The 20660-nt window shown below is 41.2% G+C and overlaps 1 pseudogene; it reads right to left on the reverse strand.

Annotated features, from left to right (window-relative positions):
- Positions 1-17014: 17014 nt before the first annotated feature.
- Positions 17015-19057, reverse strand: LOC125506724 (annotated as a pseudogene).
- Between the last annotated feature and the right edge of the window lie 1603 nt (positions 19058-20660).

Genomic DNA, 20660 nt, shown 5'->3' on the forward strand with positions numbered 1-20660 from the left:
AGCACAGTTATACTATACATAGTACTAGTTGTATTGGGTTCTTCCCAATTTGGGAAGAAACAAAGGAGGCAGTTTGTTCCTTAATTGTGTATATAGCAAGTTTCCGATTTCTATTTTTTGAGAGAAAGGGCTAGATTGCTTATTTGCATCCATCAATTATTGTTGTCCACGAATCCAAACCCATTTACTGTTTGAAAGGGCCAGAGTGCTTATTTGCTTATCCACGAAATTTCACAAAGAATTGTCAAATGCGAAACTTTCAAAGAGGCCAAAGATTTCAGTTCAATGTCTACGCAAAGCTATTGAAAATGTGAAACTTAGTCATGTTGAACGTTTTCTCAAATTCGCAACTAGTGAAGAATAATTTGAAATACGGTGAGACCCTTCGTATTGTTTTCATGTCAGAAAAAACAGAGTACTCGTACTGATCTATGTGTATGTGTGTACTCAGGAGGTATTTTTCACAGAGTAATTTTGAATGGTTCCAAAAAATCTACTTGAACTGATGTCTGTATGGTTTTGTAATGATCGTGTTTTCGCAGACTAGACTTTACTCTTTTTTGGTATGCTTTTCCTCGTAACTTTTCAATGGTTTACGGTATCATAGTCCTCGGACTTTCATGGTTTATATCTTGAATTGAATGATACTTTTTCAAAAATAAAATGTTTTGTGTGTTTCTTTTTTGAACTCTTTTTTTGCAACGATGTTTTTGAACTTCTCGCGTTTTGTGACTTGAACTTTTACCATTTGAATTTCCGTGGGCTTTTCTTTTATTTGAGTTTTTTCCCAAACTTATCTGAGACGTCATGTTTGAACGTACAACTTTTGTAGTTGTGAACTTGTTATTTTTTTCATTTATTAAGTTGCTTTTTTCCTTCAAACTTTTACTGGTAATTTTTTTTTTGCAAATTTAATGTCCCTTAAGTCAGAAGTGATGCAATTTTTTATTTTTTATTTATGGTACTTATGGTACTAGAGAGTTTGTACTTCTCAAAAAATAATCACTCGATGTTCTTTTAGTTTTAGTTTTTAGTTTTCTTTCTCATCCTTATCCTTACTGACGGTGTCATCACACATCGTACCTTCATGGTTTATGTAGTTGAACGGACTTACATTTTTACCATTCCCTTCTTTTAAAAACTTATGTTTTCTTCTCCAAACTTCCTACCTGACGAGAATCAGAAATTATTTATTTTTCACATTTGTACTTCCAAGTATTTTTAATGACATTTTCACCTTTTACTTTGCTTTACCACATCAAACAGGCACACACCACATTTCAAGAAACAAAATATGAATCTTGGAAGCACTAGGGGGGGTAACCATTTGCACAGGACTTCATGTGTGCCTTCGTCATAGAAAAATATACTGAATATCACCAAGTTCTAAGGTTGAACATATGAATCATACAGAATATTGTCAAAACCCCGCATTTTTCTCACTAAAACAAACTTCTGTACTTGCATACGACCCTTTTTGAACTTGGACGGCACCTAGTCCTCAACGTGGACGATGACCACTGCTCAACTCGAACAGAGGAGGTTGTCGTTGCTTTTTAACCATGAATGCTTCGAAAGACACTAGGAATTGCTTCAAAACTGCTTTATACTTTTTAACATGAGGGTTCTCTCAGCTGGGCCAAGAAGCAACGCATACATCATTTTTTCATTCTACAAGAACAAAATACATCATATTGTTCTCTAACACTCACAGAATACACACAGAACACACACACTTAAGTTCAGAGAGCCATCCTGTTTATGTTCAGAGAATAAATGCATTTAAGCTCAAAGAAAAAATGTGTTTAGGTTCAGAGAACAAAACAATCTTTTAGTGTGATTTTCTACATATGGATAATCACAGAAGCAACATATTTGGACTGAAGCTCTAAATTTTTTTGGAAACTGCAATTGGAAAGGTGAGCATCAAGTGGTAATTAAGGAAGGCTAACAAAAACGAAAGTAGCATTTTTTACATGACGGGTAGTGGTAGGTATTGGTTCATTGCTTTTGCAATCTATGGTGTCAACAAGGATGAGGTAGCTCTCGTCCTTGATGGGCGCCCAATCATCATCGAAGAGATTGAGGAGGAGCTTCAGGACTGGCCAAACATGCTAATTGGAGAAGCCAGGAGGCTTCATCACCTCCAGCTCCTTTCTGGTAGCATTAGCATTGTTGGAAACCATGGACTTTAATGAAATGGTTCAGGGATCACTCCCAATCAATCCCATTTGCTACTTGTGATGCAGAGAACATGAATATAAAGCAGATGGTGATTCATCGATTTTTCTTTACGATATATCTAAACTTACAGAATTTTGAAACTTGCACTGACGATATTAGGGTGATATATCTAAACTTTACTGAATTTTGAAGAAACTCGCTACAAATCATTACTTATTTAGGTGATATATCTAAAGTTACAGAATTTTGAAACTTGCACTGACGATATTTCTACACACATACCAACTATTCTATGATTTTTCATGGACTCGCTACAAATCATTACTTATTTAGGTGATATATCTAAAGTTACAGAATTTTGAAACTTGCACTGACGATATTTCTGCACACACACCAACTATTCTGTGATTTTTCATGGACTGAAGATAGAATACGCACCAAACTAATATTAAGTCTGGTACATAAATTTTCTATTCATGAACTGACAATATTTCTTCTATGTGGAACACACAAGATCTCCTCAATGGGCCATGATGCAGGCATCGCCGCAGGAAATACTTGGCGCATCGAAGAACCTGTACTGTTGGATTTGTCGAGAGAGGACTGAGGGAACACGCCAACATTAGGGTGGTGGATGCAAGTATTGGAGTTCAGCCTAAAATCACAAGAGAATGGATCAAAATGAATTCAGATTGACTTCTAATCATTTATCAAGCTATAAAAGTTAGAACTGATGTTACACAAACTGAGGCATTTTTTAATATGAACAGCTCACGTAATTTGTATAGTACCACTGTTTTTTCATTCTCATGAACAAATAACCATAGACTAATGAGAGAATGTATTACTCGATAGTAGGCATTTTCTTCTCAGAACCACTTTGGTTTTCTTTTCTTTTTCTTCACTTTTGCTCTGCTTTCTTTTTTCTTTGCTTTATGAAGTGCCCCATCAGAAAAGTTGAACTTTAGATTTTACCAATCTCCACATCTACTAAAACTAAGGGAGCTCCTTTTGAAACATGTACAATGAACTGAAAAGGCATATACAAGGTCAACTGAAAAACCATATACAAGGTGAACCAAAAAAGCTTTTGAGAAAAAAAAGTGAACCAACTTTTTGTTGTTTTTCTAGTTACTAAACTACTTATTACCATAACAGCGGCTGAACTGATGCTGCATATGTATATAGGAAGGTTACTGGTACCAAAAAATTAGGACAGTAAACAACATTATAAATTGAATTATGTTATATGAAGATGAGGCAATTGTACTTACGATTTGGCATTAGATGTACTGAATAGCACACAGAAGATGGACTGAAAAAATTGAACTAGCACAACCATTCTGCTTGGTGAAGATGGTGGCTTCAATTCTACATGGACTGATGTCCGTGCTCCACTTGGACGGCTGCGAGTAAGCATGGTGGACGAGCTCGTGGCCGAGGGCGGCCAAGGCGACCACCGGAGATTGTAGGTGGTCATGCTTGTTCTCGGCAGCGAACTTACACGAGGTGGTGGTGATGGCCGAGGAAGTCAGAAATTGGCGCTGAACTAAAATAATAAGAATTGTACTAACTAAAAATTAGAATTTGAACCGAGTGTGTCACTGAAGATGAACTTGTGTATCTATTTTTTGCTCCCGCACCAGTGTAACAAATTTAGGATGACATGAATTTTGTGTGCATATAATAAGATGAACGAGTGAGAGAAGAAAGGGAGCGGTAAAAGGATTTTTTTTCACCTTGAGATGATATCTCTTCTTGAGGTCCTGATGAAAAGTGACGGTGTAGGTACCACATAACCACCAACTAAACACCAAACCTTAACAAACAATGATCTCTCCTTCCAGAGTCTGAGCTTAGTAGCTTTTCATAAACTGCTGCAAAATCCCCAAATGCCATATAATGTAAAATCCCCAAACTGCAGCAACATCCAGTTCAAGATAAGTTATCCATTTAGATCTTAATAAGCAAGAGAAACAATAAAGAAATGATGCATTTGTGTCCTCGGACCATTCTTTAGGCACACTAAAACAAACATGCCGCTCATGTTAAGTATTCTTTCCAATAAACTTTCTAGAGTATCTTTGTTTAAATGTACTACGGGGCGTACTTTTTCATTGTGTAGTTTTTGAACTCCTATGGTAGTAATACATGAACTCCCTGAGGACACGAATTCTTATATTAGCACCTAAAGTACAGATCACACATGAAAATTGCTCTAAGTGGAGAAATGATCACACACGAAAAATGATAATTGCAGGAAAACTTTTATCTGAAAAAGCTCTCTGAATACCTTATTGAACTAGTTGTTTTGAACTTGCAAACGTTCATTTTTGCACTTATCCAAAATGTTTGAAAGGAGCAGGTTGTTTGACATTATTTTGAACACACCTTTTCATCTCCATTGTATGGTATCCTCTCATAGGTATTTGCACAAACAGGTGGTGTGCTATGAAGAACAATGGTACTGTGAGCGAGTGAAATCAGAACTGAAACTCGTTACAAATTCTTGACAAAAAGGAGCAGCAGATAACCATTAGTCCATTACTCACAACAAACAAAACTCATCCCATACATAGCAATTTCATAGATTTGCACGCACCTTTGGGATTCCACTAGACCTAGACACTGAATCAACTATGACAGATTGCTCTGAACCTTGCGAATTGTGCTCTCTGTTCTTGGCATGAGTGGTCGGAGCAGTAGCAGAATTTGGTGCTAGCTAACAGATGCAAGTCTTGCAGCTCGAAGAGCCACTATGTGCCGCTGCAATACTCCGCGACGACCATACCAACAACACAGACTTGCATATCAGGCAAATGCATGTACTTGTATGTCAAGCATCATCAGGCACATTGAGGAGGTTGCATGTTTAGTTCATAACTAGTCTACATATGATGAACTTTACTACTGCTTGATGTGGCCGTCCATGCACAACTAATTTGGGAACCCCTCTAGCCGAGTGTTCTCCCTCGATCACCACCATGGCTAATTCTCGGGTCAGTGGTTGGTCTAAAAAAATGAAAAGGTTAGTGCCTCCATAGAAGTAACAAGATGCAAGCTTAATTCTTAGGTCACAAGTTTTTAAATGCTAGCACTGCTACCAGCATTTGTAAATACTAGTGAACTTGAACTTATGGTCTCCCGAGATATGAACTGATTGTGTTACAAGCAGACGCACAAAATCCAACGAGCTGCTGTAAGTACATGTAAAAAGAAAATCAAGTTCATGTATATTAATTGGGAGAAGTTCAAAAAGAAACTTTTAAAAAATTTGTACTGTTTTTGCTATAACAACTATATTCATATTTGCAAACAATGTATATTACACGGTTAAAATAAGTTCTTCAGACTGAACTAAAATAATAAATTGTACTAGACTAAGATGAGCAAACGGAAATGAGCGTGTTACTGAAATATTAACTGACCGAACTGTAGTTTAGTGGAGGAATTCACACGAGTTAGTCGTCATTGAAGATCATTCCTTGTGGACATCCTATCAAAACAGATGTAGTGTCACTTGATGCAAACAAAATCTCATAGTCCTTTGGAGGTATTATAAACTTCTTCGAACTTATAACAACTAATCGCATGAACTAAGTGCGAAAGAAAGTGCGACCTTTTTTGCAATTTGTGTGAAACAAAATCACTAGACAATCTAACATCTAAAATAATTAGCTGCATTTTTTATTTCTCTCACTACACTGATGTGCAGTATACATCTTACCAACTACACACGAAAATATAAGTTCGACATTTAACATCAATCCCTCTCAGCACTCTGTAATAGAGACCTATAAAAGAAATCTCTGGAACACAAAGTAGATAAATTACAGGCATCAACATAGACATATGGTGATGCGTAAGTTTAAATATCACAAACCAAACGAAGTACCATTTCTATCAAAACTCTGCAATGCACAATTAACACACTAATTATTACTGTACATGGACAAAATAAGCTCAGCTTGGGCACAAAAACTTGACTGAAAATCACAATATATTAAAACAATCCATTTTCTAGTCCAAACAGTATTACAAAGGAGATCAATAAAACTATACCACCTCTGGGTCAAGTAAATATATTTCTCTGAACTTTCTAGTCATCCCTCTCATCCCAACAAGGACCTGTAGAAAGTAGAAACATTGTTCAGAAATTGGTTGGGTACCCATACTTTTGTACTGAGGTAAACCTTTTCATCGAACTGTTGCCAAATTTTCAAAGAACTTGAACTTCAGATTTTGAAGAAATTCAGACCTCACCTGAGTGAGTACTGAAGATGCAAAGAATAGGCTTTTTGGGGACTTTGACTTTAGCAACTTGTTTTTGCTGCAACGTGCAAAAAATAGGAACAAGATAAGATTTTTTCAAGGGGAACTTAATAGGGTTTGGCGTTCGAACGATCTAGGGGGTTCTGTCCAAAAAATTTCAGAGTTTTTATGTAAATATGCATCGATCAGCAAATAGCATCATTTTAAGCAACAAAATTTTGATAGCAATCAACTTTCTAAAAACAACAAACACAGTAGTGCAGCAGCATGCACATTCATCTTCCTGAATTTCTTCTCACTTCCTATAAATGCAAAACCAGAATAAATAGCAACAGCAACCCCACATACACATTCATCTCTCAAATCTCTCTCAAACTCGCTCACTTCCTGTAATGCAATAGGATCGAGGGTCGAGAGCAGAGGTATGAGGAAAGAACAATTAATTGGCTGATGGATTCGAAGTTGAGATCAAACAAGACAAGTTATGATTAAAGAACAATTGATTGTTCCCCAGATTGAATGGAAGGAAACAAACAAAATGAATCAATTTGATTACTCATTACACTGCGGCAGCTACCTTTGTCGATCTTGAGCTGTTCGTTGAGGGGCACCATGGGTGGCATGCTTGGCCTTCTCGTTCTCCTCCACGTCAAGGTTGCTAGTCTGCTCCTTCTCCTTCTCCTTCTCCTTCCTACTTCCTTCTCGATCAAAGTAACAACATAAACACCACCACTAGCAACATTAAAGGTGTGAGTAAGGGTTATGGTCAAATCAACATTCTGTACCTCTCTAGCTTCGCTAGTCACCGCACTAGAACTGAACTTCAGATAGAAAATAGAGGTAACAATAGTAGAAATTGGTAGCTGCGTAGGGGCATGCATTGGTAGCAACAGAAAAGGATGCGGCTATGCCGGGCAGTCCTAGGTGCTGCAGCAGCTTGCAGCAAGGAGCGGCTTGCACTCAGCTCCTTGAGCGACCGGCCATAGAGGAACCAGTTGGACTGTTGAGCTGGTGGTCCTTGACCCTACGACTCCTCCAGCAGGCTCCACTTTTTGCCGCTGAAGCATAAGGCATGGCCTTGGAGCGGTCATGTTGCAGGGTGCCGAGTGCCGAGTGCCTCGTAGAGATGGTTGGCGCAGACGCATCCGGAGAAGGGAACCGAAGCCATGCTGTAGGGAGACCGGCGGCGACACTCGGGGCAGAGAAGCCAGCCGAGGTCCACATGTGAGGTCGGAGGTTGCGGATCCCAGGCATGCGGGAACGGGTGGAGGTTAGAGCCAGTGTATGCTCGAGCATGGGAAAATCCTTGAACTTGGCGTACACTAGTAGTAGCACTTACTGGTTCTCCGCCACCTAAAATGCAGAACACATGGAAAATAAGAATTGCACTGATCCAAAATTAGATTCTGACTGAGTGTGTCACTTGTGTGTGATCATTCCTTGTGAATATTCCATCAAATAGGTTTGGTGTCACTTGATGCAAGAACACAAAACAAGCATACAGAAAGCTATAGTTCTTTCATTCAGCTATTTTTTGAATTGAGCAGTGCATTTCTCCCTCTCAACATCTGAAAAGTTCCAATTATCTGACGGCAACTATATTTGAACTCTGAACTACCATTGTACCTAATTTTTGAACTATTTTAGTTACTGAAATTTTTGTGGTCTAGGCCCTAAACCACAGTGTGTGTTTTTATTTTTTGTTTAACAAACTATAGAATTTTTTGAATCAAACTGCTACTGCAGTGTATACATATCTAAGTGAATTATTTTCCATCAACTAACTAATTTCACTTTTTATGTTGAACTTCTACAAATCTATTTTTGCTAGCAACTGAAAAAGCCTACAAAGGTGTACACATTTATAGCAAATCCTATGAGAGGCATTTTGATCATACCCATTTTAATGATACGTTGTGTCAACATGTGCATAGGAAAACCACTGCTGCATAAAGAGCAATTGATCAATTTCTCCTTTTGCTCACTTCTTTTTCCCTGCCTCAAGAGAAACCAGATTTGACATTAGCTACAAACGAACATGAACATATTAAAACTAGTAGGCGAGTGCACTGAGACATTTTAGCAAACACATGGCATGCACTTAGCAAAAGCTTATGCGGTGAAGAAGAAAGAAGGGGGGTGGGCAGGGACCTGGGAGCTGCGACGAGTGAACGGCCTGGGGCGGCCGGGTTGGACTGCTGGTCGCACTGGCGGTGAACCCAACGCCCTGGCCACACCAGGATGACAGGCAACCAGAAGGAGGTAGAGGGGCGTGTCCACAGCGGAGACATTGAATGGCCCATGGTCGCACGTTGAACTGCCTGCACGCGGTGGGGAAGAGGGACGAACGGCGCACGCTGGGGAGGAAGGTCGTGGCGGCGGCACGCTGGGGGAGGGGGGTGTGGCGATGGCGCGTCGGGGAGGATGGTCATGGCAATGGCGCATCGGGGAGGGTGGTCGTGGTGGCGCCGGCGTCCGGCGGGGCTGGTGAGAGAGGCGGCGTCCGGCGGCGTGGGGGAGGGAGGCGGCGTCCGGCGGGGCGGGGGAGGGAGGCGGCGTCCGGCAGCGCGGGGGACGGAGGTGGTGGCTGGCAGCGCGCGTGAAGGTGGAGGTGGTGTGCGCTCGGGATGGAGAAGGTCGGGGGTTGACTAGATGCAAGAGGTCCGGTGGGCTTTGGACAAACGGATCACCTCCTCTATATAGGGCGCGAGGGTAACAGAATATTATTCTGTTACGGGTAACAGAATAGTCCAGCCCTATATATATATATATATATATATATATATATATATATATGAATCTATGGGCTCACTGATTGGCTTTTTTTATCTTCTACTCCTCTGTACCTAAATATAAGACGTTTTTTGCTGTGCAATTTGTGTTGCAAAATCTGATGCAGTGATACTATTTTTCTTGAAATTAAACCCTTCATGTTTTTTATGTTATCCATGCAGTAATAGTAAAACTACTAGTTTATGAAGTGGCATACTAGTTTCCCTCATGTCGCCACTTCATTTTTCTGAATTTTTCAGTTCAACATAGGTGCCTCCTTAAGTTTTTTGTGGTCACCAGATACTTCTGCATATCTAGCTAAAATCATCATTGACCAGCTCTACAGTTTGTATCTCTGGATTGATTGCAATGGTGTCACTCAATTTTCTCTCTCGATTGTTTCCTTTTACATATTGCAAGTTTCTTGGTTAGGAATTCAATATGCTTGTAGTGCTGGCTAGGAGGTTATCGGGATCTATCAATGGCCCAACTGTGTGTTCTAGTAAGATGTAGAGATTGTTCGAATTTTAGGATGAAAATATAGGAGTTTTTCCTATGGTTGACTTCGCATTCACAATTTCAGAGGAAATTTTCATACCTCTATTTCTGTGACAACTATAACATGCACCTAGTATTATAGGAAAATTCATTCACATGTTTTTAGATCCCCTAAAATTCAGCATTAAACTATATTCTCATTATTTCTAAGGTTTTTAGGATTGCACTAACAAAAGAGCCATCCAACAAGGAACAATTATTTTGCCTTTGTCCAAACTTATTTTTCCTAATAGATCAGCTCCTACTATTCCTAACCGTCGCCCTATATCACGGGCTCACGGCGATGGGGAGAGGAATACACACAGAGGGCTACGACGACAAGGCATGCAGTGAGCGACGATGTAGGATTAGGAGGTGGTTGGACGCTGATCGGTGGTCCAAAAAAGAGAACCCGCGAAGCCAATGACATAATCAAGCAAGCAAGAAGCCAAAAACTGATAGAGGAATTAAGAGGACTCTGGAGGTTTAATCCCTACAGGGAATGGGTGAGGGAGTGGGTATCACCCTACTGCAGGGTGTATCGAATCCCCTAGGATATTTCGCCCTACCGCCCGAAGCTGAAGCTGCCCTGGCAAGGCGATGATGTCGACAGAATCTAGCAACTAATGAGAAAGGAAGCTAGGTAATGTGTTGTTGATAGCTTCATAAAGTGAGGTAATGTGTTCGTGATAGCTTCATATGGGTGATTTTGGTTAGTTTGTACACAGTTGTGTTTTGTATCTATCGTTTCTGTGCCAAAAAAAGCCCACTGCTTGACCATTTTTCTAGGAATATTCAGTTCCAAATGTGGTTGATCTCTACATCTATTTGTGTGCATTTCTAATATGCAGTGGGCATTGCAAAATCTATATGCACTGATACTATTTTATTTGAAACAAAACCCTTCGTTGTTTTTATGTGATCCATGCAGTAATAGTTTGGTTTGTTTAGTTCAATAAATCTCTCTGGATTATATGAGGTGCACTAGTTTCCGTCATATTGCCACTTCATTTTTCTCGTTTTTTCGGTTCAACATAGGCGCCTCTTTAAGTTTTTTGTGGTCACCATATACTCCTGCATATCCAGCTAAAATTATCATCGCCCAACTCTACAGTTTGTTTCTCTGGATTGATTGCAAAGGTGCCACTCAATTTTCTCTCTCGGTTGTTTCCTTATACATACTAGTAGAATGCCCGTGCCTTGCCACGGACTTTTGAAATATTTTGGTTGAGTTTATATATAAACATAGTGGATGTTGAAGATAGCACGAGTGCAATTGAATAATAATTGGAATCTACTTTACTTGCAATATAAGTTCATATAAAAAATAATTAGACTATGTATACATAGAGAGTGATGAACCAACTGAATAACCTGTTAGGAATTAAGAATTACTTGATACGCTTACGATATTCATTCACAATAGCAGAAATGTTGTCGCCATTTTCATTCACAGGAATGACACCCCTTCCGCTCCGCCATCGCCCGACCCCTCCTATCCTCCATGATGTCAGTCAGCCCCTCATCGTTCCTCCACGGCGTCGACACTCGTCTTCTTCGTGCCACGGCCGGAGCCCATCCGCTTCTGTCCTTGCCACCTTCCTCCCCTCGACGGCATCACCGCATCCTCCTCTTCCCTCTGCAACATCGGTCGGTACCCCCTCTCCCCTCCATCTCTCATGCCACCTTTCTCCGCAAATCCCTCAATGGCAAGGACGGGACACCGACGGACGAGGCGGACACAGCCTCTGCCACGGTGGTCGGGGACGGGCGGGACGACATATAGGGCGACGGATCGGGACCGAAGATGAGGAAGGGTCAAGCGTGGCGGATGGCGAGGACTGGGTAGCGGGAAAGGTAGGTGGCAGACGGGAGGAGGAGAAAGAGTTTGGTGGATTTTGTGCAATCTGTGCTGGGGTAGGGCTTTAGAGTCTGACATGGCAAACGCGCCCCATGTCCGCCCTAGATTCGGGTTGGATATGAAGGGTATCGATCAACCCGGGCATTTGAGACCCGTTTAAACATAATGTATGGGTCACTTTTTTCTGACCAGTCACTGACTGGGCGTCCGCCCGGGTGTTTGAGTTTTATTTCAGTCGAGATGTACCAAACTTTTCGTTTCTATAAATTGATCTTGAATTGTATACATGTGACAGCCTGATTTTTGGCCCTTTCTTTTTCTTTTGTTTTTCTGAGGTTTTTGCTTGAGTTTTCTTTCTCCGTAGCTTTGTGGTCTGGAAACTGAAGAAGATGCCCTCTTCTTTGCTTCTAGAGTGGCTTTTCATTCCCAAATCCTTCCCTAGACCCTGTCATTTTCATCCTAGCCCAAATCCCAATATTCTTTTTTATTGGGAATATTCCTTTAAAGGAATAACTCAAATTGCCTTAGGTTGTGAAGCAACCTATATTTCTATCACTCCTAAAAATACCAAATAATTCTCATAAATTGTTTGGGTCATATCTTTCTCAAATATGGCAAAATATTTCATTTGCCATGTTCCCCATCATGCTCAAATAATTCATTTCCTATTCTGCCCAAAATGGCAGAATGTGAAGCAAGTGTCATTTATCTTTTCCCAATTGACCTCAACTCCTTGGACACCTTTTCCTGTCCATATCATTGCCACATGCCAAAGTGCAACCTCATTTGCCAAGTAATTATTTAATTATGATTTTCCAAAGTTCATGTGTGAGGGAACTGGTTGTGAAGGAAGTACAAGCTAAGCATATCCAAATGAGTTGCAGTTTTGCATGGCCCTTCATATAACCAAATCATCAATCTCCACCAAAGTAGAGCTCGTGTCATGCCTCCATGTGAGCTCACCTTCAATTCTTTGATTCTGTCCAAAATTTCAGTTTGTGAAGCAAGTATATTTTATTTTAATCCATTATGGCTGCCAATTTTTCTAGGCCTTCTATTATCCATATAACCTACCTCCACCCATTTTGGGAATGTTTCATCAAGCCATTTGTCCTCTAGAATTTTTGCAAGTTTCTGGCCAATGGAAATGTTTGTGAAGGAAGTACCATTTTGGTTTATCCAATTGGTATGAAACCTTTTGCAGCATCTTCATATGGCCAAATAAGCCTGCCTTGCCAAAGTTCAGCTCAAGTGGCTCCTCCATTTCAGAGCATCATCATGATCTTCATTCTGGACAAGATTACTTAGTTGTAAAGCAACTATATTAATTAGTGGTCTAATTCTTCTCAAAATTACCAGGATGTAAGTCCTTCTTTACCTCAATCTACCAGACAACTCCATTGACCTCAATCAAGTCTCTGTTGAGTAGCAGTACACGATCAAGTTTACTGCAGTAAACTTCAGGTGTTAACTGCCTTTTAACGGTGTCACTTTTAACCAATCTACCACCACAGTTTGACACTGTGAAAATGACCTTTTTGCCCTTGCACGTAAACAGCCCCTCCGAGAGAGAACTGTTTCCGGCAAATCTTTCCGCGGCTTCACCGCACTTCTTCACGGTGCCTTCTTCACCCCCAGGCAAGCCACAATACCCACTTGCATGATAGTCATGCAGTAGCCATGGTTTTCAACTTGAATATTTATTAAATGATTGCTTGTTTAAAATATGGTTATCGTTGTTTCGGTAATGCTTCTGGGATTGTGCTTACTTGTTTGCTATGTTGTTATGCACCTGGTTATCATGCCCTGCTAGTTGCTAGTATTACTTTCATATTGCCATGCTTGATAGTAGTACATGTTGGGTTGGTCATGCTCTTCGGTGCATGACTAACGTCGGTTACCGAGTACTGTTAATCGGCATTGTTCCGTTGCTGTTAGTTGGTTAAGTGTTACTCGGTAATATTATTGATGAGTTCTTGCATGTTATTTATGGTTGATGATAATGGTCATGTTATGTTATACTATGAGTAGTGTTGCAATTGTAATATTTATGCTCGTCATTATGCCATGTTCAGTTGGAGATTATTTCATAGTTGATGCGGTGGATAGTTATGTTGCATCCCGTGATTATGTTGATATCATGCTCATGCATTGTAATTGCATCATGTTATTTTATCATGGCTCGGCATTTTGCATTCAAGTTTAACCGTATTTAATCGAACTTGAACAACTATTGGCTGAGTCATGGTGCCGCCAGATCGAAACTGACCAGTGCAACCACGCTTACCTTATGGGTCAGGTCCTAACTGGGTCTATTGCCATGCATCTCACCTGTGCCTCCCACGAGGGAAGGCTATGGGCGTGCTTACCCTGATCAGGTAGGCGGACATAACCTTGTGTGCCTGTTGTTTTTATTTTTATGGATCCGGTTCCCGTGAGGGACGTTTGACCACGACGGTGGTCGGGGTGTCTTTGGTAGACACAGGGCCACCCAGGACTAGCCCAGTTGGGAGTGGGTCAGAATGGCCGAGAGAGTTTCATGACAATAGATCGGTTTTGTCGGAACGCCGTTGGTCCACCCAAATGGGAGTGCGAGGCCATGGGTTCCATGGTGTGGGTACAGTGTGCTACCTTTGTAGAGTGTATATTAAACCTATCGATAGCCGAGCCCGCGGATAAGGGCCCAGTTCGTGTCGGTCCCCCGTGAGTCAACAATATTAATAATAACTTGATTAATGACAACCTCGATGAGGAGTTAAGTTGGTTGTGATCGCCGGAATGATCACTGTTTGAGACCAAGTGTTGGTCATGGTTGTGATCGTCGGAATGATCACCGTTTGAGACCAAGTGTTGGTCATGGTTGTGATCGCCGGAATGATCACCCTGGTATCGAGGATACCGAGTTGTTGGATGTTCGTGATGTTGTGCGAGAATCATGGGTAAAGATCAAGCTCCCTGTGGTCATTTAACGATTACTACGGTATTGTTTATACCAAGCTTGATTTGATCCTGAGATGATCGTGTGATGTCCAAGGTTGGTAAGTGCTGTGTGTGATGGTTGCAAGATAACCCGAGCAGAATAATTGGTGCATGTAGTGTTATCATGTTGCATGTTAGTATCGACAGATTCATATGTTCATTCTATGCTCATATTGTTTTATTGGTATCATGTTCATGTTGCCTTTGGATTCTTAGTGGCTATTATGGTTATTTTCATGATGGTAGCTGGTATTATTTTGGGAGTATTACTTTGGATGTCATGTTGTTCATGCCATGTTTTTCTGATGACCTCATATTGATCCCTGATTAACTTGTAATTGCCATGCTGTTGTTTGTCTTGAATGCTTCTGGTTAATTGTGAGCTTGCAAGTACATTCAATGTACTGACCTGGCGTGTCATGCCAGCTTGTCGGTCATGCCTGGATTGCTTGCCTGTTTGGTGTTGTTCCTATGTTCGCGAGCTAGGATAAGCGTTCCAGCCAGAGTCCCTGCGGAGTGGAGTTCACCACCGTCGTCGTTGTCCCGCTGCTAGAGTTATTCCGCTGCTTCGAGTTCTTCTGCTGCTTGCATAGAGCAACTGAGGATGGCGTAGTGTCGCCGTGCCGATGTTATTCATTGTAATATCGGAGACCTTGTAATCATATTCGTGTAATAATAGAAAGCTGGTTTGTTCTATGCTAAGCAGTGCCGTATTCCAGAAGACTTCTCCTCGATCTCTGGGCTGGAATACGGGGTGTTCCGGTTTTCTCTGAACATTCTATTTGAACCACCTGTTGTACTTTGATCACCCCATGGTCTTTTCTTCTCAGTCTCACTCTCAAATCTAGCTTCATGCACTTCAGTGACTTTAAAAATTGAGGAACATAATCTTCCTCGACCTTTTCTTATCTAGAATCTGCTCAGGCTATTACCTTTCTCTGAAACAATGATGTATATCTTGGGCTTTGGGGGAATAGAAAAGCTCTCCACTTGAATCAAATAAATTATGGCGTGAGCAGTGGCACAGTAAGGGTTCTCTCCTGCATAAGTTCTTTTGAGTGATCAAGTCAGAAGTGATTATTTTGTTATCTCACAACTGATGATTGCTGATTTCCAAATTCTTTTTGATGTAACCGCTTACCAGTAAGGTTCCTGTGCGTTGTGATGGTGTAAATGTTGTTGTGATCTTCAAAATGAGAAGGAAAATTAGTCTAATCTCCATTATGCCTTCTTCTACAACTGATAGATTTAGAGTTGTGAAACTTGGAGCAGAAGAAGAAATTTTCTTTTTTTCTTACCTTCTCCGCTATAAAGAGTGCACACAACTATTTCGTTTTAGTCCTTTCCACCATGTTTCTATGGTTTTCTTGGAGCAGAGGAAGAAAAAAATTGTATAGTTGGCCCCTAACATATTTTAATAAAGAAAAAGAAAGTCAGTGGGAGCCTTTCCCACTGTCATTGGCCCTAAAAAAGCTTGCTCCTGCTGATATAGATTATCAACTTCTGCCATTATACAGTATTGAGTTTTGGGAGTTATCATAATATATCCCTGCAAGAATATTCAGGTGCGTGTAGGATTAGTATGTCAATTTCAGTAGGAATAACAAATTTACATGGACAATACCTTCAAACCTGAAGGGCCATGATCTAAATTCACTCCTTATTCGTTCATGCCCCTGTAATGTTATGTAAAATTAGCTTCATAATACATTAATGGACGTGGTAAATAAATATTAATAAATGACGGAATACAAGTTCAAGAAAGGAAAACAACATACTTCGAACGAATTCTATTTTTAAGTGTCTTTTTTATATGACCATTCCTTGGAGGAGATTTGTGATGTCATATATGTGTCGATTTTGACCTTGATTGGGGTTATAATTTGTCGAACAAAGTGTGTGCACTGTACATACATGAAGCTTGGGCACACACTTATAAATGTCCCAGAAAAAATACGAATAAATTTGAAGCTAAATTTTCATAAATGTCCTACAAGAATCAAGAGCTAACAATATATGAAGTATTAACCCTGAAGAATCACACCTTTGGCCTACACAAAAGGTATGTAAAAAATCGAACAACAAACTTCAGTTCGATCTATTTCTAGGAAGAGGTGCCGGAGTCAAGTGTAAGAGGTCTACTCTCATGTTTGTCTTTGTTACAAAATTATGAGCAATTCTCATGGAGAAATTATCTGTAGCATGCCTCTCAATGTTCTTTTAATCTTTTTGCTGGAGAAGAAATTATATTTGTTACTAGAAGACGCCAGGTAGCATCTCAGGTCATCAGATAATCGTCTGACCAACTTCCTCCTTCCCACTTCTTCACTGAGTGCCTGTAGTTGCTAGAAAAATGAGATCTCTGTGTCACACAACAGCCTGCAGCTGTCGATGAGAACGATGGTTCCTTTATGAACAGAATTGCTGTCTGTCTGCAAGTTTCGCCCGGAGGACCTCAATCTCAGAATCATCTGTTTCCTCCAGTTCTGGATAAGAAAGACACATATTACATAAATCATCTAGAGAGATAGTCCGATGACATCCTTTTGGGCCATATATACTTATGATCTTTCAGTGGCGTTTGCAAATATTTCCTTGATAGCATTGCACCAAATTGGTTGAGCTACCAAGAAATCTAAAAAACGCCAAGACCGGAAGATCAACAATTCCTATATCAGCTTCTTCCTTGTCATCTCGTCCAATGTAATCTGATCCACCAAGCTTCAGAAGCTCATAAGTATCAGCAAGATCACTCAAACCTGTTTTAGACAAATTCAGCAGTTAATTCCATTGAAGTTCAGATACATTAGACATTTTCTTCTCAACAATGGGATACAATAGACATATACGTTAGATGCATCATTAGTATCTGCATAAATTGGTAACACAAAGTATCACTTGTTATGACTGAAAAATGATCATGCTGTTCATACCAGATAGTTTCCCATCGCTTCGATAGACCTCAATAGCATGCAGACCATCAGCTTTCAAATCCTTTATCACAACAACATTATTTTTCAATGCCCATGGATGAGCCAAAATAGCTATGCCTCCAGTTCTACATATTAGCTGCACAACGGATTCCCAACTGGCTCACTGCCACTACAAATGAACAGCAGAAATCCACATCAGTACAAACTAACTACTCTGCAGCTGCTGCAAAATGAAGCAAAAACATGCATGACCATGATTCAAAATGTATACTTACATAGCATAAGCAGGCCCTCCATCGTAAAAGTACCTGCTGAAAGCTTGCCTATGTTACCAATTTATGTAAATACTGTTTTCCTTTTCTTTTTTCGTTGTTTTTTTCTTTTACTGAAAATATACCGTAGAACGATTGTTCTACGGTTCTGGGCTTCAAAAAAAAAATTATCAACATATCCAGCTGCAACCATGGCACGCGCCACGTGCACCCGCCCTGGAGCCACTCCATTCCCTGCTATATTAGACACATCTTCAAAGTTCAATGGCATGCCGAGGTTCCTAAGTTTCGATAGCATCTCCTTGGCACGTGTATAGCGGCCCTCCCTGATGGTAGATAGAACCTTCTCTAGTTCCTGAGATTTCCCAGGGCCCCAACCGTAGTATGCGAGAATATGAACAGGTTCATCCGCTCCTGATCCATTGCTTTCGGAACAATTAACAACTTTGAGAATTAACCACATCTGTGTGATCATCAAGGCATGTTACAAATTTTAGGGTGGCGTGAAGAGGGTTACCTAGGCGAATAAAGGGCACTTATCTCAACACCTGGGACGATCCTGATGGAAAATTCCTTTGCAGACTCCATCGCCTCCGGGACACCGGCGATGGTGTCATGATCAGTTAGTGCGAGCACCTTCACCTATGCTGGTCACCAGGCAACAGAGTTAGAGTGCGAATGTGCTAGGCATTATCCTTCCGAAAAAAGCACAGCAAGACTAAAAGAAGTGGCGGCGGAGGTGTTTAGGAGCGCACGAGGATGAGCTCGGACATGGCATCGGCTATTACGGAACTGAAGAACATTGGAGCCAGTTGTTTCGTCGAGCACGTCGCGAACGTCTATGTAGTTGGTGACAGGCAGGAAGAAAGGCTTACTCCATTGCGGTGCGCGTGCTCCACGAGTGTCGCGGGCAAGAGCGAGCCGTCGCTGCCGCCGAGTGCGCATGCAGCTCCACCGCCACGCGCGGCCGCCGCCTCCCAGCCGGCAACAGGTGCCCGCAGTCCGCCTCCTCCTCGTCGCCCGCCTCTGCCGCGGCGGGCCTAGCAGAGCACGGACCTCTGCACAGCCAGCTCCTCCTCGCTCAACACCCTCCGCCGCTTCTTCTTGTTCCTCGCATGCGCCTTCTTCTGCTGCTCCCGATCGTCTGCGTCCGGTGGCGCGGCATTGACCGCTCCAGAGGCGGCCATGACCATCTCCTCCTCCTCGGTCGTAGCGGCCGGGCGTGTCGTCGACATGTGCCCCGTCATCTCCTGTTCCGATGGAAAAATTTGCTCGCTTCCGGGGATCCTCGCCGAGACGGGGAACCACGGACAAACATGGCAATTTGAACAGAGAGGAGATGGAGGTATCAGTTGTATATACGGAAAGATTGCAGATTGGTGATATGATTACTGTTGTATATGGAATAAATGTTATGTTCATAAGGAAAAGAAAATCTGGACAGGGATGGTTTCCTTTTTTTGTCTATGGGATGTGGGAGATAGCGTTCAGAAAATTGGATTGCCTGGCGACTTCCTTCTTTCAATAAAACCGGTGGGGTTGGCGACGTATCTTTTCCTAATGAAAACCGGGGGAGGTATAGAGAAAATCGGTGGGTGGGGGGATCGAGGGGATCAGCAGGAGGGGGGTCGAAGGGTACGAACGAACGAAACCAAGTATAGACTCCTTAATAAGATTTGTTTGTCATGGTTTACTTGTTAATTTTTTTAAAATCCTTTGTTTGTTTCCTGAAAATCTATTATTTGTTTCCTAAAGCAAATTGCATTAATGAGAGAGATCAGTTGATTTGGATAAGTTAGGAAAGTTAGATCGGTGATATTTTGTATGTTTGGAAAGTGCTGATTTTTTAAATAAAATAGTAGAGTAAAAAATAAACCAATGGATAAGAAAACCCGTGGGAGGTGGGAGAAAATAAAACCAGACAAAAATAAAACCGGACTACCAGGCTACCAACTGCTTCAGTAGAAGTAGAGGAAAGATTGTAGTCTGATTGGTGATATGATTACTGTTGTATATGGAATAAATGTTATGTTCATAAGGAAAAGAAAATCTGGACAGGGATGGTTTCCTTTTTTGTCTATGGGACGTGGGAGATAGCGTTCAGAAAATTGGGTTGCCTGGCGACTTCCTTCTTTCAATAAAACCGGTGGGGTTGGCGACGTATCTTTTTCTAATGAAAATCGGTGGAGGTATAGAGAAAATCGGTGGGTGGGGGATCGAGGGGAACAGCGGGAGGGGGTCGAAGGGTACGAACGAACGAAACCAAGTACGGACTCCTTAATAAGATTTGTTTGTCATGGTTTACTTGTTAATTTTCTTAAAATCCTTTATTGGTTTCCTGGAAATCTATTATTTGTTTCCTAAAGCAAATTGCATTAATGAGAGAGATCAGTTGATTTGGATAAGTTAGGAAAGTTAGATCGTTGATCTTTTGTATGTTTGGAAAGTGCTGATTTTTACTACTGTAAGCTGTGGAGTACTGAGAATAGCATTTATATTGCTGCAAATGCAATATATGATTTATGCAGCAGAGAGGATGCCGCAAGGGGAGAGGAATGGTGCAGTGAGATTGAGGAAGACAGGACACATCGGGACCAGGGAGCTCGAGAAGAGGCTCAATCGATCTCGACAAGAAGTGATCTCCCCTTGGTGACAGTACTAGATGGCCTCTCTAGGCTCCTGTCATAGACCTTGGTATGTGTATATATTTCATTTCTTCAACGGTTTATTGATGCACGAGTAAGCTTGCAAAGCGACCTGGGTATGTGGATAGTTTTCGCTTCTTCAACGGTTCATTGATGCAGGAGTAAGCTTGCGACCTAGGTATGTGGATAGATTTCACTTCTTCAA

This window comes from Triticum urartu, chromosome 5 (assembly GCF_003073215.2).
Source record: "Triticum urartu cultivar G1812 chromosome 5, Tu2.1, whole genome shotgun sequence".
NCBI classification, from domain to species: domain Eukaryota; kingdom Viridiplantae; phylum Streptophyta; class Magnoliopsida; order Poales; family Poaceae; genus Triticum; species Triticum urartu.